At 35.6% G+C, this 24,747-nt stretch overlaps 1 long non-coding RNA gene across 1 annotated transcript in view; it reads left to right on the plus strand.

The window, feature by feature from the left end:
- The first annotated feature begins 5,971 nt into the window (after positions 1–5,971).
- Positions 5,972–24,747, plus strand: part of LOC308622136 — a 338,899-nt gene continuing 320,123 nt past the window's right edge. Inside the window, exon 1 of the long non-coding RNA XR_014016570.1 lies at positions 5,972–5,999. This is a non-coding gene — a long non-coding RNA (uncharacterized lncRNA). The remainder of the gene's footprint in view (positions 6,000–24,747) is intronic.

The following is a 24,747-nucleotide window of genomic DNA, read 5'->3' on the forward strand; positions in this document are numbered from 1 at the left end:
CCTTAAAACAGTGTAATTCCATGTTTACCCCATCTTCGTGATTTTGCTGTCTTGTATTTTACTTTTATGTACTTAAAACACTGTCCAGTACAATGATGGTATTTTTAGTTTAGCCAGATATCTTTTAAAAATTAGAAAAAGATGTTTTACATTTACCCATATGTTTATCATTTCAGATGATGATATTTTTTCTGTATACAGATGTTTCCATCTGGTGTCCTTTCCATTCAGTCTGAATACCTTCTCTTCAGCATTCATATAGGAAAGATCTGCTGGTGATGAATTTTCTCACCTTTCATTTATCTGAAAAGTTATTCCATCTTCATTATTGAAGGTATTTTAACTGATTATTGAATTTTCAGCCCTTAAAAATGTTGTTTTATTGTATTCTGTCTATTGTTTCTTTTGAGAGGTCAGTTGCCATTGGCATCATTGTTTCCTACATGTTATGTTTCTTTCATTGATTGTGAATTTCAGATTTTTGTTTTAGATTTTGCTTTTAGTAGTTTTACTATGATATGCTTAGGTGTGTTCTGTCTATTCTTAATTATGCTTGGATTTTCCTGAGCTTCTTGGATCTGTACATTGATATTTCTCATCAAATTGGGGAACACTTTAGCCACTATTCTTTCAAAAATGTTCTAACCCTTTTCTCTTTCCCTCCTCCTCTACACCTACCCGCCACCTCTGAAAACCCTGTTATTCCCGTGTTAGACCATGTGATTATCCCCACTGATGACTGGGGTTCTGTCTATGGTTTTTCAATATTTTTTCTCTGTTCTTCAATTTAGGTATGTTCTATTGATCTTATTCAAGTTCACTGATCCTTTTTTCTGCAGTATCCAACTTGCTATTTTGCTCATGCAATAAACTTTATTTCATGTGTTATACTTATCAATTCTTTTTTTTATAGTTTCCATTTATTGTCTGAGTCTCTATTTGTACACCCATTATAACTGTTTCTTTAAATCCTTAAACATACTTATGATATATGGTTGAAGTCTTGGTCTTTGATTACCAACATTTACTCATCTTAGAGTCTGTTTCTACCACTGAGCTTTTTACTTGATTATGGGTCACATTTTTCACCTCTTCACGTGTGTACTATTTTTTTTTAATTATATGCTGGATGTTGTTAATAGCAAATTGTAGAGAGTCTATATTAAGTGGTCTTTCTACAAAAGGTAGTGAGTTCTGTTCTGGCAATCTGTTTAATTATAGGCAGATCATTTTTGCCCTTTCAGGCTTAGTTTTATTCTTGGTAAGGACAAGTCTATTTTGATTTTGAACTTAATTCATGAACCTGACCCTTACTCCTATGGTGGGTGCTTTTCTGTAGTCACAACTAAAAGTCTGAGGTGCCTACTGAGTTCTCTCCACTCTAGTTGGGATTAAAGTCCAGTGTCTTCCATCAGTACCTGGTCTCTGATATCACTGTACAGCACTCAACCCACCCTGGTTGGGATTAAAGTCCAGTGTCTTCCAACAGTTTCTGGTCTCTGGTATCATCGTACGGCACTCAACCACACAGGGCTTGTAGAGTCTTACTCTGTAGAAATGCCATCTAGACCTTGGCCAACAATTCACAGCAAATCCCCATGCAAACTACTGCCATTTCCCATGCAGCTCCCTTTTCTCACATACCCTTCACTGCAGATTTCAGGCAGAGCAGCAGGTCAAACTATTCCCATTTCCTCTTGGCTCAGAGACTTCAAATCTACTGGGGTTCTACTACTATATTTGATAGCAGGGAAATGCTTCCAAGCAGAAAGTCAGGGAGGTCATGGAGCTTTTTGAATTTTTTTCTTTGCTCAAGGATTCCCATCCTGTGCTGTGTTTAGTTCAGTGCCAGAAAACCGTTGCCTCATATAATTTGTGTCATTTTACAGTTGTTTGTTGTGGAGGGAGAGGCACAGTACTGGTTACTTTATCATCGTAGCACAAATCCCAGCAAGACATTTTTATTGCTGGATAAAGGAGATCAAGGAAACTGCCGGAGGTGAGGCAGGTTGAGGGTGGTAAGGGAGACAGGGGCCTTTAGAGTTAATATAGAGCCTGTGACTTGAGAGGTTTGGCAACAAGCTACATCCGTACTTTAAAATATAAAAGTGGAGGAAAGATGAACTTCAGGAATGAAGCCAGTAACACACTCAGTGAGAATCTTTTGGGAAGATAGCAAATCTGATTAGAAATTAGAGTTAACCTAAATCTAATTTCCCTCCTTTTGCCATTAATCTTTAGCAAGTAGCTGTCCCATATAATGTTAAGTCATAATAAAAAGAAACCACCCCAGAACTGATGATGAATAGTAAAAATTGAAGAATAAATGAATATAAACCAAATTCCACTGAAGATCATACAGTGCACAAGGAATTACATAAGTAAAGTTACCAATAATTCAGGCAAAAAGTCCTCTATATTTTCAGTCAAATTACAGAAATGCTGTATTTCTTTTTTTTATAAATTTATTTATTTTGATTTTATTTATTTTTGGCTGCATTGGGTCTTCACTGCTGAGCGTGGGCTTTCTCTAGTTGTGGCGTGCGGGAGCTGCTCTTCGTTGCGGTACGTGGGCTTCTCATTGTGTTGGCTTCTCTTGTTGTGGAGCATGGGCTCTAGGTGGACAGGCTTCGGTAGTGGTGGCACGTGGGTTCAGTAGTTGTGGCGCATAGGCTTAATTGCTCCACAGCCTGTGGGATCCTCCCGGACCAGGGCTTGAACCCGTGTCCCCTGAACTGGCAGATTCTTAACCATTGTGCCACCAGGGAAGCCCAAAATGCTATATCTCAAGTTGATTTTACATAATAAAATAGAACATCAAAAGAGCTAAAGCATTTTATTATGATTTTATAAGACAATAGATGCAGATGGAAAGCAGACTTAGAAATATCAGGAAAAAAGTGAAATCAAAAACATAAATAAAGGTTTTTGATTGCTCCCTCTTCACAGACACACAAATAACCACAATGAAGAATTATAAAGAACAGGTGTGAAAAAGAAATTTTATGTATATATATAAGGATATAAGGATTATAGAGAAAATGTTAAATGTAGAGGAAAGTGAGACAAAATAAAACAGCTGGTGTTATTAAGGGGGAAAAAAGAAAAAACAAGCAGAATAAATGGAAGAGAAAAATATAAAGATATAGTGAAAGAATAATTATTTACTAGAATAACAAAAGTCTATGATGGAAATTGCTATCAAGCCATGCCATGGTGAAATTTCTGAACTCCAGTGTTTGCAAAAAAACTGTTAGGGCTATGGGTATAAAAAGCAAATCATCCACAAAGGAAGTTAGGCGGGAAAGGGAAGAGAGATTCGGCTGGCCTCAGACTTTGCCCCTGGTATGAGACAGTGAACCATTCCTCCACAAACATTGGAGGTGAAGAACTGATGGTCCCAAGGTATTACAACCATTCAGAATTGCTCTTGAAGTACTGAATAATCAAGAAAATATATAAAAGTATGGGTTCAGAGGATTAATTTAAATAGATATTAATTGAACACTAGGAGGATGGGAGGCACTGAGCAACACTGGGATTTGTGATTACTGATCATATGTATGTGTTATAATTTTTGACATTGTAAGATTAACAAAATAATTTCAAAAAATTAGTAGGTGAATAAAAGAAAAATGGGAGGAATTATAAACGTTATAATTATAAACATTTCCTTTTTAAATTTTACTTTCTATAAATGAAATATGACTAAAAATAACATACTTAATATTTTCTTAATGTGAGGATGTTTTTTAGAGAATGATATTTCATAATAATAAACTTGACTTTCTTATATAATTTAATTTAATAATTTACTACATTATATAATATATAATTTTCATTTTTCTATGAAATCAATCTCTCTTTCTCTGTCATAGAGCTATATCTGGAGCAATTACTCTATTAGTTAAAGATGATATGTCAATATAGTGTGCTTTGGAATATAAACGTTTAAAGAAATGTTTTGTACTTATATTTTGAGAATCATTAGAAAACAGCAGGAAAAATTTCTACATAAAACGGTACTTCTTTAAAAATAAAAGAAAATAATTTATCCTGTAAGTTTTAGCACACATCTCAAAAAAATGTCATAAACAAAATCTGAGCATACTTACAAATATCCAAATATATTTTTAAGGGGTCAGGTATTAAATATTTTAGGCTTGTGAACCATATGGTCTCTCATAACTGTGCAACTCTGCTGTTGTCATGGGAAAGCAGTGATAGACATGTGTAAACAAATTGATGTGTTCCAATAAATCATTCTTTACAAAAATCGGCAGCCAGCCATGGGCCATGGTTTTTGACCCCTGGTATATATTGACCTTTCATCAACCTTAATGATCAAAATATTATCAGCCTCTCTCAGAAATATTAAGATAAAGAAACAGATACAAAATGGCCCTGATTAATGAATTTACTGATTTTATTTCCTTGTTCCTGACATTAATTACTATAATACTTCACTTTGATATGAAAAGTCTCAATCAAGGGGCAAAACTGAGTAACTTACATACGTAACCACATAAATCTTAATATTTTCTAACTTCTCAAAAAAGCCAAAATTTAAGTAAGGAGGAACAAACTTTGCTCCAAACTGTTCTTAGATGTTATGCTCAATTTGACTTCTTCCCTTGCCTTTTACATTTACAACCTTGGTCAGAAATCTCAGATTGTTGAAGCTAGATTGGACCTCTCAGTGCATCAAATTAAGTAATCTCATTCTCACAAGAAGGTCCCCTACTGCCACTGAGGTTAATAACTTCTCTTTGGTAACCCAGGCTACCAGCTCCCATCACAGAGTTTTTCCCACTCCACCATACTGTCACATATGGCATGGCTCAAGCCAGACAGCCATCAGCTGATCAGAGCTTAATGAGCTGGTTATCATACTAGAAATGTACCTATATTGACTCCTCTGTTCTCAGCATAATTTATTATCCTGTTTCTTCTCTATTTTTAAAGTAAGTTTATAAATAAAGTTAATTAAAAGACAATCAAGCATTACAAATGAGAAGTGATACTGCTCTATGAATATATCCTGCTTCATTAAGAAACAGTCCTTTCATAAAATGGCAAAAGACAAAGCTGCAGTTGTCTTTCCTTATGAGTTATTTCTAATCATTTAGATCAGTGGTTCTCAGACTTCTGTGAGTATCAGAATCAACTGGAGAGCTTGTAAAACACAGACTGTTGGGCCCCAGCCCCAGAGTTCCTGATTCAGTGGATTTAGGATGAAGCCCAATTTGCATTTCTGATATGTTCCCAAGGGATGCTGATGCTGTTGGTCTGGGTAAAACACTTTGAGAACCACAGGTTTAGATTTGTTAATTCCCACTTCTGCTCAGGCTCCATCTCAGATCCAGTGAAACAGAATGTCTGGGACTTGAGGTGGAGTATCTGCTAAAAGTATCTCAGGTGATTCTAACATAAAGCCCAAGCAGCTGAGGCGGGGGTGGGGAGGGGGGAGGAAGAGAGACTGAGCAACTTAAAGAAGTTTCTCTGGTCTTCCCATATTATGAAATGTTTTCTTCCTCAGTGTATTCCTTTATGAGATAGGAACAGTTTTTAAGTAGTCATTTCATGATAAGGAATAAATGAGGTAGTATAAAGATGGCTTTACCAAGTGACTTTATAAATTGAACGTAATTTAAATTTAGTCAGTTTTATGCTGCTAATTCTATAAAGTGCTTAGAATATAAGGTGGTTGTAGAACTCTCCTTTTAAAATGTTATTTTTGTACATCTTGTCACTTGTAAAACTACTTTATGCCTCAGATACTTGAACTATCTTTGTTAGCATTATATAGACAGCATAAGAAACATGTAGCGCTAAGTCCTACAGCTTTAACTCTTACTGTTTCTCTATACAGTGAAAGATGCAGATGCACTTTGTATGGACATACAGACTCTGTGAACAGCATCGAGTTTCTTCCTTGCTCCAACATTCTTCTCACAGGTTCTGCAGATAAGTCCCTGTCTGCATGGGATGCAAGAACGGTAAGCAAATCATCAACACATTTTCCAATTTTGATAGGTCCAGTTACTCTTAGTCACTTTTCAGGTATTAGGTACAATTTATGAAGTAATTGTACAGGGGCATGTAGGTTAAAAGAATGGTAATAGTTCCTATTTACAAGATCTTGTCTATGTGCTTTTATGTACCCTGCCTCCTAAAAGTAGGACTATAAAAATAATGTAATTACTTCATTAAACATTTAATGCAACAATTTTTTATTGAGATAGACACTCTGCTGATACATTACATATGACAGGGAAACGTATAGTACCTTTCCTTAAGGACTTTGTAGCTTGGAAAGAAAGGAGAAACGAGATTTTAATGCAATGAGGTATGTGTTAAAATGGAAGAGGATACAAGACTCAGGGGAAAAGCAAGAAGGAGAACTCTTATCTGCCTAGAAGGCTGTGGATGGCTCCCAAGAGGAGGCTGTGCTTGAGCTGAGATTTGGAGCGTAAGTAGGATATACTAGGTAATCTCGAGAAGGTGGATTCCAGGAAATAGCAGTGCATGTACAAAGCCATAGAAGTATGAGGCTACAAAAGCATATTCTGAGAGTAATAATATGTTTGAATAGAGCTTAAGGAAGGAGGAAGAAAAAACAAGCAAGAGTATACAGATAGACAAGGACAAGATCGTTAAGTATCTGATTGAAATTTTATAGTTTTCAGAAGGAGTCTATTAAAGCATGTTAAACAAACAGGGTAACATAATTAGGTTAGCCTTTTAGAAAGATTAATTTGATAGTAGAGTTAAGGGAGTCATTCTCATATAGGAGGCTTGTACAGTACGTTATGAGCAGATGAGATTTGAACTAGGAGACTGTGAGAATATAAAGGAAAGTATGGATTCACGATAAGGGGTTTAACTCTTACAATTTGAAGAGTGATTGGATGTGGAGATAATGGGAGGAAAGAAAAGGGGTTTAAAGATGAACAACTGTCCCAGTTTATCTAGCTAAGACAGAGTTTTCCTGGGTTGTGGGATTTTTCATTGTTAAAAGTAGATAATCCAGGGTTCCTGTGGCTTCAGAAGTGAATTAGATGTGAAGAAATGGAGATGGAATTTGGGAATACACTTTCAAAGAATTTGGCTGTGGAGATGAAGAGGAGAAAAGTCTATACCTGTAGGATCCAAATAGAGATCTCCCTTGTTCAAATAGGAGACAGCATGTTTATTTGCTTAACGGTAGGGGAGAGGAAGGGATTAAAGATTCGGGAAAGAGAAAACACAACTAACTGAGCACACACTTTAGTAATTTGAGGCATGCCAAAATATGCAAAACAGGGTCTCCATATTTGTTCTTAGCAACATTTGGTGAGGATAATGTAGGAGACTATACTAAAAAGAAAAAAAATCCATATTTTATGGCTCGTGAGTCAGGAAAGAAATGCAACTTGTCATCTTTCCCATTTATCTTCCCGTATACAAAGCATGATTGACTTCAATAAAGGAATATGATAATGAACATACAGCTAGTATGAACAGGGACCCAAGTTCATTATGAGAGGCCCTATTTAGTCCTCTGAGGCAAATTGATTTAGGATAAATAGAGAACAAGGAGACCTTAGGTTCACATATTATAGAAAAACAGCTAATGGTAGAATGACAAATACCTTAGACACAACTTCACATGTTGCAGCATGTCAAGGGGCAAAAGTCAAGGGACACTGTGGGAAAAGTGTATCAGCCATGAATTAAGAGTAAAATCAGAATGATTTGTTGTTGGGTAAAAAAAGGTGCCACAACCTCCTCCTTGCTTTAAAATAGCTTAGACCCTGGTACAACAGAATTCACTCCTACTAATGGAGCATCAATGAAAAAGCAAGATTTTCAATGCATTTAGCCTAAATACTTACATGTGAAATGTGTATAAAAGCCATTGGTAAAGGAAAACCCACAGAGAAAATATTAATTTAGTAGTGACCTAAATGTTATGCTCATTTTCTTTTGATATTAGATTTTTTTTTTGTCTGTCTCTCAGAGTGCTATAACTGAATGTTATCAGAGAACATGTCTCTTATTTATTTTATTTCCTGTGAAAAACTGGAGCACTAATGCTTGGAAGTAAAACTGCTCTAACAAAGAGAAGTTGCCTCGTGTATCTGCCTTAAATGCCTAGAGTTGTTTATTGACAGTGGCCTTCCTACCTCTTGTTGGGAACTCCTTGTATACTGGTCTTATTTCCTACAATATGTCCGAGAGCAGGAGAAAAGAGGGATTCAGCACAGCACAGGGCATTTAGCATACAGCAGGATAGCATCTGGATTGAATGTATGTCCATAAAAAGGTTGTATTTCTTTAATAATATTAATATATATTTTTCAACTTGGTTTTAATGTCAAATTAAAATTTTTATTATTAATATTATGATTACAATTTTATTAGTAGTATGCATGCTAGCTTTGTAGTCATTAATACTAGGGAAAGGACTCTAAAATACTTCGGTATAAATAAAATATTGTTCATAAATTATGGTAAATACATGAATGATTAGAAATGAAGTTCATTTAATTAGTTTATTTTCTGAAAATATTTCAAACCAGATGTTAAAAAATATATATTTAAATTGGTATCTACATAAAATAGAATTAACATGTAAAACAAAGGGAAACTCATTTAATTTAGGTTATTAATAATTAGACAATGCAAGGTGTTAACTAAATGTTATTATAAAAGTCTACAAATAATATATGACAGCAACTCTAGAATTAAACAGAATCATTTCACTTAAGTTGCGTTAGCAGTTCTGGTGATTTGTTTCAGATCTACCTCATTTTTTTTAAATCACAAAACAAAACAAAAAAACCCTTGAAATAGCCAGATTTTTAAAAATTCTTATTTTATATATAGTTTTTAAAGGGCACATGTTACATGTTGTTTATATAATATGAAATTATTAGCTTTTTTATTTCACAATGATTTGTGAAGAAGTTAAAAATAATTTTATTTTTGTAGTTAAATATTATGAGATGTTGAAAAAAGTAATCAGGATAGCTATAGTTTTTTTCTGTGTAATAGTAAAAACTGTACAACATACTGATATGGATGGTATTATTAGACTTGTAATATCAGCTACATCTGTAGTATTCTGGTATTCTTCTTTTTTATAACTTTTATATTATGTTAATTCCTTGATAAATGGTAAACTGTCAGGTGATACTGAAAGACTGAACGTAAAATGAGATGAATGACTTCCTTCACAGTAAAGCAAAAGCAGAACATTTTGTCACCTCAGTGTGATCAACTAGTATTGAGACATTTTTAAAAATATTTTTTTTGATGAAACATGAAAATGACCAGTGGAGTATATTCCTATAAATTAGTTTTAAACCTCTTTCTCCCATTCCCAAACATATACTAGTCTTAAATCATTAACCTAATCTAACAGCTTATTGTCAAAGATAATGAATGTAGAGACCTCTAAGTCAGTCTCTAAGTCAACTGGACAGATCGGCTCTGAATTTTGTGGGAGACAAGGAAAGGAGAATAAATCTTTGTAATTACCAAATGGAGGCTATTAAATAGCTTGCAGTTTGGAAACTCATGAAATTGCTCTGTTTTATAGGACTACATGCAGAGTATTTTTCCTCAAAGTTATGAAACAATAAAATTATTTTATTAAAATTGAAAAAGAAGATTGTAATATTGTTAGAAAATGATGTATAATATAATACATTTAATGAAAACTTATAATGCCCTCTCAAAAAGGGACAAGAAAAATTCAAATATACATCAATGATTTGGAAGCCTATTTAAAATAAAGGCCGAGATTATTAGTCATTAACAAGTCCAATGAAAATATTAAGGCTTTAGAATTTTTTTGAAAAAAAGAAAAAAAAAGAATGTGCTCACTGTACAGTAAAACATAGAATAGAATGAGTAATACGTCTTGAGTTCAGAGCTAGGCTGACAAAGATCAGAGTTGCTGACATTTTGCCTCCTGCAATGAATCAGACACACAGAGTTCATGGCCTGGACTGCCTTTGGTGTCCATGTCTTGCTCCCTAGACTAACTGCAGGCTCTAGTCCAGCATACTGTGTTGTCCCAACTTAGCTGTAGCCAAAAGATCCAGTAACTGATCACTCTGAGTTCCTATGAAGTGAAAAAACTGAGAACTCACCAAAAAGTTACTCTTGGATCCTGTGTGGTTCTAACCCATTGTGGACTTCACAGTTCAACCTGCACCCTGCCTAGGCTGTTGTTCTCAGATGCTATCTGGTGAACTCTTAAAGGAGCCTGACAATATTCAGAAGCCCAAATGTGGAAACAAAGGCAAAGATTGTACCTTCTCTCTCTAGGTTTTATTCCTCAGCCACATTCAGCTTAGTAATATTTATTGAAGATCTTTGTGCCAGGCAATATCCTGGGTTCTGGACTGTTGACTGTGACAGAGTCCCTGCCCTCAGTATACACACAGTCTACTAGGGAGCAGACATAAAGAGAAATTATCTTAAAATTAAAGGTAGTAGTTGATATATACTTGATATAAACTCAATATAACTATAGCTTTGGCTTCTTGTGCCAAAGCTCACTATTCCAAGAGGTGATTTAGTGATAACACTTATTGAATACCTACTGTGTGCCATCACTTTACCTGTAAGAGCTATGTAATGCTTAATGGAATCATCATTATCATCTGTATTAGGAACTGAAAAAACAAAGGCTTAGAAGAGTAAAATATGTTGCTCAGATCAGCCAATTGGTCAGTGCAAGAGTCAGGAAGCAGGCTGTATACAATTCTGTATTTTTATTTTACGGCCTCTAGTTTTAGTTGGTTCTCACTGGCAATCAGAATAGTGTTAAAATGGCATTTCAGTAAGAAAAGATGATTCAATATGCTTAATTTTCAAAAATATTTGTTTAACACTGTAATTCAATGATTCATTAGTCAGATCTCTGCTTGGATTTAACAACTATCAGATGTGCAAATGATCCCTCACAAAGACACAAAACTCTAAAGAAAAAAAGTGCATCATGGTCTGGAGCTATCAATTTGGATAATGGATTTTCAAACTCATCCAGTTACGCAATGGCATTTTTGTTAAAATTTGCTAGGCATTTCTCTCCTCCTGAGGTTGATCAGTTGGTTTTATAAAGTAACTAGAAGTTTTCAAATATTTTAAAACAAAGAAGAAAATTCTTTTCCTACATTTTTAAGAGTTTGACTCAATAACTTTGAAAGGTGGTCACCCTTACATATTGGCAGGGGAAGCACTTCCAAACAATTGTTATCAAATGCTCCATAGAGCAAGTTTCTTTTTAAAATGATTCCTTTTTTTGTTCACTGTTAAAATGTCACCTTTACTTTGATGGAATGATTAACTTTATTATTATTTTCAAAAATACTTGCTTTATAGTACATGGCTAACAAATGCTTATCAAAACATAAAAGGTCAAGAAATTAGGAATACTTGTGTTTTGGGGAAAAAAGCATATGACTCAACTTTAAGGTCAACTTTAAAATACATGCTTTGCTAAAATGTAACAGTGAAGTTCTGTGAAAGTATGAAACATTTTCTTGGACACTGTCTGATTCATTACAAAAGATTGTGAAGATTCTAATCATCAAAGGATCTATTTGAATAAAATTAAGCGACTTAAAAATACTCAGTGTTCCAAACTGCAATAATATGTTGCAGTACATGAAAAAAGCTTCACTGCATTGTTTTCCATATATTGTGATGCACCTTACTTTGGAGACCTCAATTCAAAGACCTTTACAGATGTTATACAAATCCTATGCAAAGCTTACTGCTCCCTCACTAAATAAATGTCAGCTACCATCAGTTATTAAACTCACTACATACTAACCATGTGAAATTAGCCAGTATAGTGCAATGATCTTTTCTTTTGAAAAAAAACTTTCCTTTGCTATTTTTTTCTGGCTAAAATACCTCTTCCTCCCTTCAAATGGAGAGTTTACTTCTATTCTTAAAGATTTACATATCCTTCCCTAAAAAAAGTTCTCCGTTTTGCCCCTGTGGATTAGGTGTCTCAAGAGGCAACTAAGAAAATTTTATACCACATAGAATTTTGCCCTTTTTTGGGGTAAAGTACTTAAAATGTTGAACTTGACAAATGAGGTATTTTTTTTTCCACAAAAAGACAAAGCTTACCAATTTGCTGACTTTTTTGTAATAACTAATGGTTTCAGTAACATGGTACCAGAAGTTATATTTGAGAAATAAATGTGCTTAATTGTGTTTCTATAGAGTCCTTGGCTTAAATCTATGTTATCTTGCATGTATGTCAGACAGTACAGCACAGTAATAGCACACAGCCATTGTGCCTGGATTCAAACCCAAATTCTGCTGCTTATTGGCAGTGTGTCCTTGGCCATAATTGCCTAAAATCTGTGTACCTCAGTTGCCTCATTTGTAAAATATATAATCATAGTCCCTATCACATAAGGGTATAATGGGGATTAAAGTGCTTAGAAAATTGAAGTGCTTAGAAAATTGACTAATACATGTAAGAACTTAATATATTTTACATATACTTATAGAAACTGTCATATATCATAGTTGTTTACCTACTAATATTTCTGTAACATGAAACTCTGAGCTTTCTTCTATACTTTCACAGCCTTTGGCATAATAGATGATCAATAGTTGTTGAAGGAAGGAAGGAAAAAAGGGAGGAAGGGAGGAAAGGAGGGAGAGACCAAAAATCAGATGTTTTGCTTTTTGGGTAGGAAAACATTTTATCTGAAAAAAAATCACTGTTTTCTAAAAATTAAAAATAAGTATTTTTAAAAAAATAATAAAATAATCATATAGTAAATAAATCAATTTAATATGTTATAAGGTTTCAAAACATTATTTACCTCCTAAGATGCCACAGTTCTTTTTATATCTCATATACACCATATAATATCTTTGCAGACATAACACAAATACCATCATTCTTTTTCTCTTATCCTTTGCAGTTAATATAAGTAGCATGACAATGGCCAGCAGTGGGAAGACTAGATTTTTGTATCTGGTTGTCAGGCTTTGAAAAAAGTCATATTTCAATAATGGAAACCATGATTAGTAATGACTGTGTATTCCTAACAAACATATGGATAGATTCGTTTTATGAGATTATTTCAATTCTGTAAGAGTTAGAAATAAAGTCATACTTCATGCAGTTTATTTAAGTTGAACCCAATAAAGATGTAGAGTTGAGGTAAAAGAAGGTATAAGAATAAGTAAAATCCCTAACCAGTTGTTTAGGATAACCTGAATATTCTTGGTGAGATAACACTTCACTTTTGTCATGGTTAAGACACTGCTTTGCACTGTCTTATATATTGAATTATATGGATTGGGTTGAATTCAAGGATTAGTGGGAACAATCCAAAGGAAAAACACCAGATATTAACAACTCATCCTTTGAGTAAAAATAACACAGGCTAAATCTTCTCAAAAACATTTTTCCATATACTTGCCCAATTTTTATTTCATGGTTGAAATGGGTTATTTGTATCAATTTTAAAGTATTTATATTATTAGAAGAGAAATAATTATCTAGGAAGGTATGAAATTTAGGTGTGTTAGATTCCTAAATTCAGTTCCTCTTAGGTCATTTAATAATAGCTGAAATAAAAATAATTAGCATTTACTCTGTCAGACATTTTAGACACATGGTTATATTTAATGATCACACAACACTGCAAGTTAGAGAATATTTTCACCATATTATAGCTAAAAAAGCTAACATCTCTGAAGATCAAAGATGTTAAATAACTTTTTCAAAGGTCTACAGCTATAAGTGGTGGTCTTGAGGTTGGAAACCTGTTCCTTCCAGCAACAAAGCCCATATCCCTTTACCGCTACATCCTATCTCTATTTTTTTAATTAATTTATTTATTTATTTATTTTTGGCTGTGTTGGGTCTTCGTTTCTATACGAGGGCTTTCTCTAGTTGTGGCAAGCAGGGGCCACTCTTCATCGCGGTGCGCGGGCCTCTCACTATCACGGCCTCTCTTGCTGCGCAGCACAGGCTCCAGACGCGCAGGCTCAGTAGCTGTGGCTCACGGGCTCAGTTGTTCCGCAGCATGTGGGATCCCCCCAGAGCAGGGCTTGAACCCGCGTCCCCCGTATTAGCAGGCAGACTCTTAACCACTGCGCCACCAGGGAAACCCCCTATCTCTATTTTAACATGATATTAAGTAAAACTTGATTATTGAAAGGCATTTGTAAGCATCTGTCTGTGATACTGAGTTTTATACTGTTCCATCTAAAATGAAAAACTTCTAAGTCTAATTCTACCTCATAAACTTGCCTCTTTTATCATGATGTATGTTCTTAGGGAAGAGTAAAGATGAATGTAGGATAAAACATAATTACTTAGTTTAATATCCTTGTAAGAATCATGTAATATGCTCCAAAGTTAAACAGAGATGTTTTTTCATTCCCTCTTTTGATAATGCAAATGACTGTTTCTTACTTTCATTCAGATTGCCAGTGAAATTGTATGGATAGATAATTGGTGGAAGTTAAAAACCAAAGGAGAGGCATGGATATCACCACTTTAGATGTGGTTGAAACTAAGTGTGGTCTCTTGGCAAAAATAAATTTTTGGCCCTATTTGAATTGAATAAGATATGGGATTATCATGTAAGAATATTGAGGGTAACTTAATCGTAGAATGTGTTTGACCAAAAGGAAATACCTGTGCATTGCATTCAGCCCTTTCTGCCTTAAATAGAGTATAGAGAAAAATATAGACTTTGAAATCAGATAGAATGGAGTTTGAATCTAGGTTCTGTGACTTCCCGGTTGTATATAGTAAGGCATGATATTTAATATCTGTAAAGTTCAGCATTCTCTTTTTAAAATAGAAATAAATAAATCACAGTGTTAACACTGGGAGCATGTATTTGGAAGTCAAAAACGAACAGTTATTTTTTCCTATGTTGGTAGCTAGTGGCGAGTCCTCTCATGATTTGTGGTTATGTCTCTTTGGTTGATGAGTTAAATGATGCTTAATGAAATTGAACAATTCCATTGCAGATTGCTTCACCCAGTGTTTTGTCTGTTGCTCTCACTTTCAAGAACTCAGTGACTGTATTTCATTGCATCAATTTGTAATTCAACTGTCCGAATAATGTTCATTTGACCTATCTTGTCCATAGTCCCCAAATTGCAGTTCAACATATAGAAAATACTTAAGAATAATCTTGTCACTTGGTATTTATTCTTTTATACACTCAACCCATTGAAGCTTCAATAGTGATGGCTTGTCTGTACTTCAATATCATCTTAACTTTTAATTCATTGTGGCACTACATGTCAATTATAATCTTAAGGTAACATTGATGAAACTAGAAATTAAATGCAGCATTTTTGGCAACTGTTTCTGGCATCCTAGTGTGGCTGTGATCAGTGTAAAGTAAAGCTACATCTCTTGCTATGTAGATCTACAGTGCCAGAAAATTATTAATGATTAATTAAAGTATATTTCTAATGAATAATCATAAATGCTCCATGTAATCATTTTTACCATTAATTATACTAAAGCCTTTCATTCAATAAAGGAAATACTGAAAGAAAAAAAAAGAGAGACAAGCTGCCTTGTGTGTATCCCCCTTTACTCATCACATACCACAAATAATCTGGATTCTTAGTAAATGGAGGTAAATTCAGACACATCAGTTTGCGGCAGTTATGTATTCTATATTTAAAGGCAAAAAGTCTCAAATATAGCCCTACAACAAAATGAAATTATGGGATCCTCTATAAATATTGAAATGGCCATTTGTTGTTTATTTGACTGCCTGGCATCCAAGAAATATTCTCTTTAGAGGGGAAACCGGTAATGTATGAAACTTGGTAAGAGGCAGGGCTCAGGAGTTCTGGGGTTTTCTGTTTTGTGGTTTCTAGGAAATTAGCATAAGGATCTGCCCATTTAGAACTTCGAATTTGAAAGAAGTAATGCAAAGACGGAGGATCAGGTAGGAAATTCTGGTTGCAGTATTGTTTAGAGTCCACATTTACAAAAAAAAAGTGTCCTGACCAGACTTTTCTTATCAGGTATTTGACAAGGTTATTGTTACTTACTTTCCTTTGGTTCTTAGATTTTTTTCCAAATCTTATAAAAGTTTTCTCTATATTTTTTACATGTGTGGATATAATTAGCAAACTAAGTTTCTGTTGCTTATATTCAAAACCCAAATGGTACAAAATGATTAAAGATGGTCTATTAGATACTGAGTGAATGCAAAAAGAAAGCAACGATAATCAACAATAAAAAGGAACCCATGAACCACAGTATTTATAAAGACCTATAAACCAAAGAAAAATCCTCAGTACTTAAATATGTGTATGCATGTATTTTCATCCTAAATTACTCATGAGTCAAAGAGTAACAAATTATTAAAATAACAATAAGGAATTTATTTCATGATAAAATTCATGAGCAACAATCAAAAATATACTTAGAAGAAATCATAGTCTTAAATGCTTTCATTACTGCTCAAGAAAGTCTAAAAATGAAAAAGTTACTTCACAATATTAGGGATAATACAATAAATTTAAACAATAAATTTAACTAAAATGAAAGCAAATAGAGAGTAATATTAAAGCACAATTTAATGGGGGGGGAGAAAGAATTTGTTGCTGTGAAAATTTTTTTTGGAAAAATCAATAACAAACCATACTTAGACCTGCTTTGTCTTTGCCTCACTATTTTTTATCATCTTCTTATAATTTATACTCTTTCAATAATATACAACTCTGTGTGTGTGTGTGTATGTGTGTGTGTGTGTGTGAAACAAATATACTGCCAGTTACTTGTTCAACAAGAACGGATTTATTTGGAATCATCAGAGAATTACAATTTGGGGTGTGCAAGCAAGGGAAAGAGAACAGTTTTATAAAGGGGAAAGGAAGTTGGGAGGGATATAGTAAACAAAGAGTCCATGGCTTTTCATAGGCTGCGTCCCTTCCAGGAATGGAGAGAAGACTTTCTTCATCCTGTTGGGCTCTGCTATTGTCACAGGGTGTGAGACCTCAGTTCTGGTCTCCCAACTATATTTAATTGAGATTTCTGTTATTAAATTTTTATATTTTTCCCTTTTGATCAAGTGCTTTCTCTGAAACCACTGCTGATCAAGAGTCAGGTTTAGCAATTGCATAATCTGCTTTTCACAGATTTCCAGGGAATCTTTACTTTTAGGTCACCAAATGATGTGCCGTTTCAGTTAGGGTTCAGTGCTTTCCTTAGGTATGTCACATGAATCCAAAAGTCTGTTCCTTAGAGTTGGATTGCATAAAGGTTGCTTAGTAGTATCTGATAGGAACCTTTCAAATGAAGTAGAAGAGAGTCTTTCTGGAGGTATCTTTTGTAGTAGATTAAATCTCCAGGTTGCAAGGTGTAATGCTTACTGTCTTTGTCTCCTGAGAGTGCACTGTGAAGACATTGTTCCAGTAGAGCAAGTTTATTTTTAACAGAAACAATTATTCTTTGGTTATATTGGAATATCTCTCCTTTTATCAGTTGTGAGTAAAAAGAGGCAGAACTCAAGTGCATTGGTGTCCTGTGACTATCTCAAGAGTGAAAGTTTATAAGTTTTAAAAGGGGTGGAACTAAGATTTAGAAAGATCAACAGTGATGCTTTTGTCCCAGGTATTTGGAGGACCTCTACAAATTTTGCCAACTGAATCTTATTTATTTTTTTTAAAGATCTTTATTGGAGTTTATTTGCTTTACAATGTGTTAGTTTCTGCTGTATAACAAAGTGAATCAGCTATATGTATACATATATCCATATATACCCTCTCTCTGGTTTCTCCCTCCCAGCCCCCTATCCCACCCCTCCAAATGGTCACAAAGCACCGATCTGATCTCCCTGTGCTATGCAGCTGCTTCCCACTAGCTATCTATTTTACATTTGGTAGTGTATGTATGTCAATGCTATTCTCTCACTTCATCCCAGCTTACCCTTACTCTTCCCAATGTTCTCAGGTCCATTCTCTACGTCGGTGTCTTTTTTCCTTTCCTGCCCCTAGGTTCATCAGGACCATTTATTTTTTCTTAGATTCCATATATATATGTTAGTTTCTCTTTCTGACTTACGTCACTCTGTACGACAGACTCTAGGTCCATCCACCTCACTACAAATAACTAAATTTCATTTCTTTTCTTTTTTTTTTTTTTTTTTTTTGGTGGTATGCGGGCCTCTCACTGTTGTGGCCTCTCCCGTTGCAGACCACAGGCTCCAGACGCACAGGCTCAGCGGCCATGGCTCACGGGCCCAGTCGCTCTGTGGCATGTAGGATCTTCCCGGACCGGGGCACAAACCCATGTCCCCTGCATCGGCAGGTGGACTCTCAACCACTGTGCCACCAAGGAAGCCCAATTTCATTTCTGTTGAAGGCTGAGTAATATTCCATTCTATATATGTGCCACATCTTCTTTATCCATTTATCTGTTGATGGACACTTAGGTTGCTTCCATGTCCTGGCTATTGTAAATAGTGCTGCAATGAATATTGTGGTACATGTCTCTTTTGAATTTTGGTTTTCTCAGGGCATATGCCTAGTAGTGGGGATTGCTGGGTCATATGGTAGTTCTATTTTTAAATTTTTAAGGAACCTCCATACTGTTCTCCATAGTGGTTGTATCAATTTGCATTCCCACCAACAGTGCAAGAGGGTTCCCTTTTCTCCACACCCTCTCCAGCATTTATTGTTTCTAGATTTTTTGATGATGACCATTCTGACTGGTGTGAGGTAATACCTCATTGTAGTTTTGATTTGCAATTCTCTAATGATTAGTGATGTTGAGCATCCTTTCATGTGTTTGTTGGCAGTCTGTATATCTTCTTTGGAGAAATTTCTGTTTAGGTCTTCTGCCCAGTTTTGGATTGGGTTTTTTGTCTTTTTGATACTGAGCTGCATGACCTGCTTGTAAATTTTGGAGATTAATCCTTTGTCAGTTGCTTCATTTGAAAATATTTTCTCCCATTCTAAGAGTTGTCTTTTCATCTTGTTTATGAGTTCCTTTGCTGTACAAAAGCTTTTCAGTTTCATTAGGTCTCATTTGTTTATTTTTGTTTTTATTTCCAATTCTCTAGGAGGTCAAAAAGGATCTTGCTGTGATTTATGTCATAGAGTGTTCTGCCTATGTTTTCCTCAAAAAGTTTTATAGTGTCTAGATTCATATTTAGGCCTTTAATCCATTTTGAGTTTATTTTTGTGTATGGTGTTAGGGAGTGTTCTAATTTCATTCTTTTACATGTAGCTGTTCAGTTTTCCCAGCACCACTTACTGAAGAGGCTCTCTTTCCTCCACTGTATATTCTTGCCTCCTTTATCAAAGATAAGGTGACCATATGTACGTGGGTTTATCTCTGGGCTTTCTATCCTGTTCCATTGATCTATATTTCCGTTTTTGTGCCAGTAGCATACTGTTTTGATGTCTGTAGCCTTGTAGTATAGTCTGAAGTCCAGGAGCCTGATTCCTCCAGCTCTGTTTTTCTTTCTCAAGATGGCTTTGGCTATTTGGGGTCTTGTGTATTTCCATAGAAATTGTAAAATTTTTTGTTCTAGTTCTGTGAAAAATGCTGCTGATAGTTTGACAGGGATTGCATTGAATCTGTAGATTGCTTTGGGTAGTATAGTCATTTCCACAATGTTGAGTCTTGCAATCAAGAACATAGTATATCTCTCCATCTGTTTGTATCGTCTTTAATTTCTTTCATCAGTGTCTTATAGTTTTCTACATACAGGTCTTTTGTCTTCTTAGGTAGGCTTATTCCTAGGTATTTTATTCTTTTTGTTGAAATGGTTAATGGAAATGTTACCTTCATTTCCCTTTCAGATTTTTCATCATTAGTGTATAGGAATGCAAGAGATTTCTGTGCATTAATTTTGTATCCTGCTACTTTACCAAATTCATTGATTACCTCTAGTAGTTTTCTGGTAACATCTTTAGGATTCTCTATGTATAATGCCATGTTAACTGCAAGCAGTGACAGTTTTACTTCTTTTCATATTTGAATTCCTTTTATTTCTGTTTCATCTCTGATTGCCATGGCTATAACTTCCCAAACTATGTTGAATAATAGTGGTGAGAGTGGGCAGCCTTGTCTTGTTCCTGATCTTAAAGGAAATGGTTTCACTTTTTCACCATTGAGAATGATGTTGGCTGTAGGTTTGTCATATATGGCCTTTATTATTATCATATAGGCATAAGTTCCCTCTGTGCCTACTTTCTGGAGGGTTTTTGTCATAAATGGGTGTTGAATATTGTCAAAAGTTTTTTCTGCATCGATTGAGATTATTATATGGTTTTTCTCCTTCAATTTGTTAATGTGGTGTATTACATTGATTGATTTGCATACATTGAAGAATCCTTTCATTCCTAGGATAAGTCCCACTTGATCATGGTGTATGATCCCTTTAATGTGCTGTTGGATTCTGTTTACTAGTATTTTGTTGAGGATTTTTGCATTTTGTTCATCAGTGATAGTGGCCTGTAGTTTTCTTTTTTGGTGACATCTTTGTCTGTTATCAGGGTGATGGTGGCCTTGTAGAATGAGTTTGGGAGTGTTCCTCCCTCTACTATATTTTGGAAGAGTTTTAGAAGGATAAGTGTTATCTCTTCTCTAAATGTTTGATAGAATTCATTTGTGAAGCCATCTGGTCCTGGGCTTTTGTTTGTTGGAAGATTTTTAATCACATTTTCAATTTCAGTGCTTGTGACTTGTCTGTTTATATTTTCTATTTCTTCTTGGTTCAGTCTCGGAAGGTTGTGCTTTTCTAAGAATGTGTCCATTTCTTCCGCGTAGTCCATTTTATTGGCATATAGTTACTTGTAGTAATCTCTCATGATCCTTTGTATTTCTGCACTGTCTGTTGTTACTTCTCCTTTTTCATTTCTGATTCTGTTGATTTGAGTCTTCTCCCTTTTTTTCCTGATGAGTCTGGCTAATGGTTTATCAATTTTGTTTATCTTCTCCAAGAACCAGCATTTAGTTTTATTGATCTTTGCTACTGTTTCCTTCATTTCTTTTTCTTTTATTTCTGATCTGATCATTATGATTTCTTTCCTTCTACTAACTTTGGGGGTTTTTTGTTCTTCTTTCTCTGATTGCTTTAGGTGTAAGGTTAAGTTGTTTATTTGAGATGTTTCTTGTTTCTTGAGGTAGGATTGTATTGTTATAAACTTCCCTCTTAGAACTACTTTTGCTGCATCTTATAGGTTTTGGGTTGTCATCGTGTTCATTGTCATTTGTTTCTAGGTATTTTTTGATTTCCTCTTTGATTTCTTCAGTGATCTCTTGGCTGTTTTGTAGTGTATTGTTTAGCCTCCATGTGTTTGTATTTTTTTACGTTTTTTTCCCTGTAATTGATGTCTAGTCTCATAGCGTTGTGGTCAGAAAAGACACTTGATAAGATTTCAGTTTTCTTAAATTTACCAAGGCCTGATTTGGGACCGAAGATATGATCTATCCTGGAGAGTGTTCTATGAGCACTTGAGAAGAAAGTGTATTCTGTTGTTTTTGAGTGGAGTGTCCTATAAATATCAATTAAGTCCATCTTGTCTAATGTGTCATTTAAAGCTAGTGTTTCCTTATTTGTTTTCATTTTGGATGATCTGTCCATTGGTGAAAATAGTGTGTTAAAGTCCCCTATTATGATTGTGTTACTGTCGATTTTCCCCTTTTATGGCTGTTAGCATTTGCCTTATGTATTGAGGAGCTCCTGTGTTGGGTGCATAAATATTTACAATTGTTATATCTTCTTCTTGGATTGATCCCTTGATCATTATGTAATGTCCTTGGATTTATCCTATATGGGACTTTCTGTGCTTCCTGGACTTGATTCACTATTTCCTTTCCCATGTTAGGTAAGTTTTCAACTATAATCTCTTCAAATATTTTCTCAGACCCTTTATTTTTCTCTTCTTCTTCTGGGACCCCTATAATTCGAATGTTGTTGTGTTTAATGTTGTCCCAGAGGTCTCTGAGATTGTCCTCAATTCTTCTCATTCTTTTTTCTTTATTCTGCTCTGTGGTAATTATTTCCACTATTTTATCTTCCAGGTCTCTTATCCGTTCTTCTGCCTTAGTTATTCTGCTTTTGATCCCTTCTAGAGAATTTTTAATTTCACTTATTGTGTTGTCCATCATTGTTTGTTTGCTCTTTAGTTCTTCTAGGTCATTGTTAAAACGTTTCTTGTATTTTCTCCATTCTGTGTACAAGATTTTGGATCATGTTTCCTATCATTATTCTGAATTCTTTTTCAGGTAGACTGACTATTTTCTCTTCAATTGTTTGGTCTGCTGGGTTTTTACCTTACTCTTTCATCTGCTGCATATTTCTCTCTCTTCTCATTTTGTTTAAGTTACTTTGTTTAGGGTCTCCTTTTCGCGGGCCGCATGTTCGTAGTTCCCATTGTTGTTGGTGCCTTCCCCCAGTGGGTGAGGTTGGTTCAGTGACTTGTGTAGGCTTCCTGATGGAAGGGAATGATGCCTCTGTTCTGGTTGGTGTGGCTGGATCTTGTCTTTCTGATGGGCAGGGCAGTGTCTGGCAGTGTGTTTTGGGGTGTCTGTAAATTTATTATGATTTTAGGCAGCCTCTCTGCTAATGGGTGAGGTTGTGTTCCTGTCTTGTTAGTTGTTTGGCATGGGGCATCCAGCTCTGGAACTTGCTGGCCGTTAGGTGGAGCTGGGTGTTAGCATTGAGACAGAGATCTCTAGGAGAGCTCTCACTGATCGATATTACGTGGGGCTGGGAGGCTTCTGGTGGTCCAGTGTCCTGAACTTGGCTCTCCCACCTCAGAGGCTCAGGCCTGACACCAGCCCAGAGTGCCAAGACCCTGTCAGCCACATGGCCAGGTACGTGGGGATTTTCTTGCCTTTTGGGAAGCCTGAGGTCTTCTGCCAGTATCCAGTAGGTGGCCTGTAGGCATCATTCCATGTGTAGATGTATTTTTGATGTATTTGTGGGGAGGAAGTTGAGCTCTACGTCTTACTCCTCTGCCATGTTGAAGGTACCCCTGCAGTAGGAGACTCCACTGAAGATGCCAACTTCTGCAAGAGCTAGAGGTGCAGAGGCATTTTTTTCAGATGGTTTGCAGCTTGCTTTTTTATCTTCTTTTTCTTTGTGCTTTGTCTAGTTTCACTTGTTCACAGGGTGCTTCATGCAGTGGCCTCACACCTGGCACTTCAGATAAGAGTTCACAGCAGGCTCTTAATTTCAGAATCTTAATTTGCTGGTTGGAATTTGCTGTATCTTTGGAGAAGTGCCTGATATTGACCATGTCCTCCTTTGGAGAGACTTCCTAGTTTGTTGGAGGCATCAGCAAGATGCCTTGTCATTCTTGTTTTAATCCTTTGTGCTTAGTCTTGGTTCAGTTGCCCATAGGGGGCTGAAAGTAAATGCCTTGCCCCAGGCACTTGGGACCAGAGTTCCTAGTGCTGACATCTCAGCTCCTGGCCATACAACTGCCAGTTGAATCTTAATAATGCTATTAGTTCATTTGACTGAGCCAGAGGATTTAGTTTGGTAAGCACAGTGAAAGTGGTGTAAAACTGGCCAAACAGCACAGACTTGTTGAAGTGCCTGACTAATAAAAGGGGTCCCTTGATCACTATGAAGTTCAAGGAAATTTCCACAGGTAGGGATAATTTTTTTTTTCAAAATGACTTAAGCCACAAAAGAAGCAGTAGCCTGTCTGCAAAAGAAGACTTAAGTCCAGTCTGAAAACATACAGACAGTGACTAAAACATATTTATATCCAGAGGCAGAGAAAGTTGCATGATGTCTATTGCCATAACTCTACTGGTCCATTAGGCAGTCTGGGGAAAGTATAAACAGGCTTTCCTGGGTTGTATTTTGGACAACTGGGTCACGTGAGATTGGCACTTTTTGTGGCCTTGTTCATGTTTCCCCCACCAATATTGATTTATGAATATCATTGTGTCAGTAGACCAATGGTGTAATGCATGTACAGTGGTGAAAGAGTGGGAATTTTAGAGTCTCTGGTAGGAATGGGTTTTTATTTGGTCCAAACAAGAGCTTTTACTTTTTATCAAACTAGCAATTTGTTGAATTTCCAATCCTGTTTTTTCCTTTTCTGAAGCCAATTGTTGGCTGCTATAGCCAGTTTTTCTAAGTTATCACTTGGTGAAATATCCCATCAGACCATAACAGAAGTTTGGCTGCTGTTAGTCCCTTTAAGAGCAGAATTCCTTGCTAAAATGTCAGCAGGGTGATTTCCCTTAGCTTCCAAAGAGCTTCCCTTAGCTTCTGGGCTTGAATGCCCCAGAATCTTAATAATGGCTAAGTGGCAGGTAGAATTAATATATCCAATAATTCCTGAATATAGAGGCCATTTTTTATGTTATTTCTGCTGTAGGTGAGGAAGCCACAACATTCCAAAATCATGAGCTACTCTGAAAGCACATCTACTGTCAGTATAAACATTGACAGTTTTGCCACTGGCTGCAGTACATGATCATATAAAAGTGTACAGTTCAATCTGTTGGACTAAAGTAGCCATAGGTAAGGGTGCTGCTTTAACAACATCAAAAGGAGTTGTAATAGCATACCCAGCATAATATTTGCCACTGTCTTCTTTTAAATAAGAACTATTAATGAACCATGAGAAGTCAGCATTACCCAAAGTAAGTTCCTGTAGCTCATCATGAGGAGTCAGGTGATCTAGCAGCATTAAAGAATTGTAAGGGATTTTGTTGGTGATGGAGTGGAGAGGAGTAGCAGGGTTAAG

This window comes from Mesoplodon bidens (genome assembly GCF_964165515.1).
Source record: "Mesoplodon bidens genome assembly, chromosome: 8".
Taxonomy (NCBI): Eukaryota; Metazoa; Chordata; class Mammalia; order Artiodactyla; family Ziphiidae; genus Mesoplodon; species Mesoplodon bidens.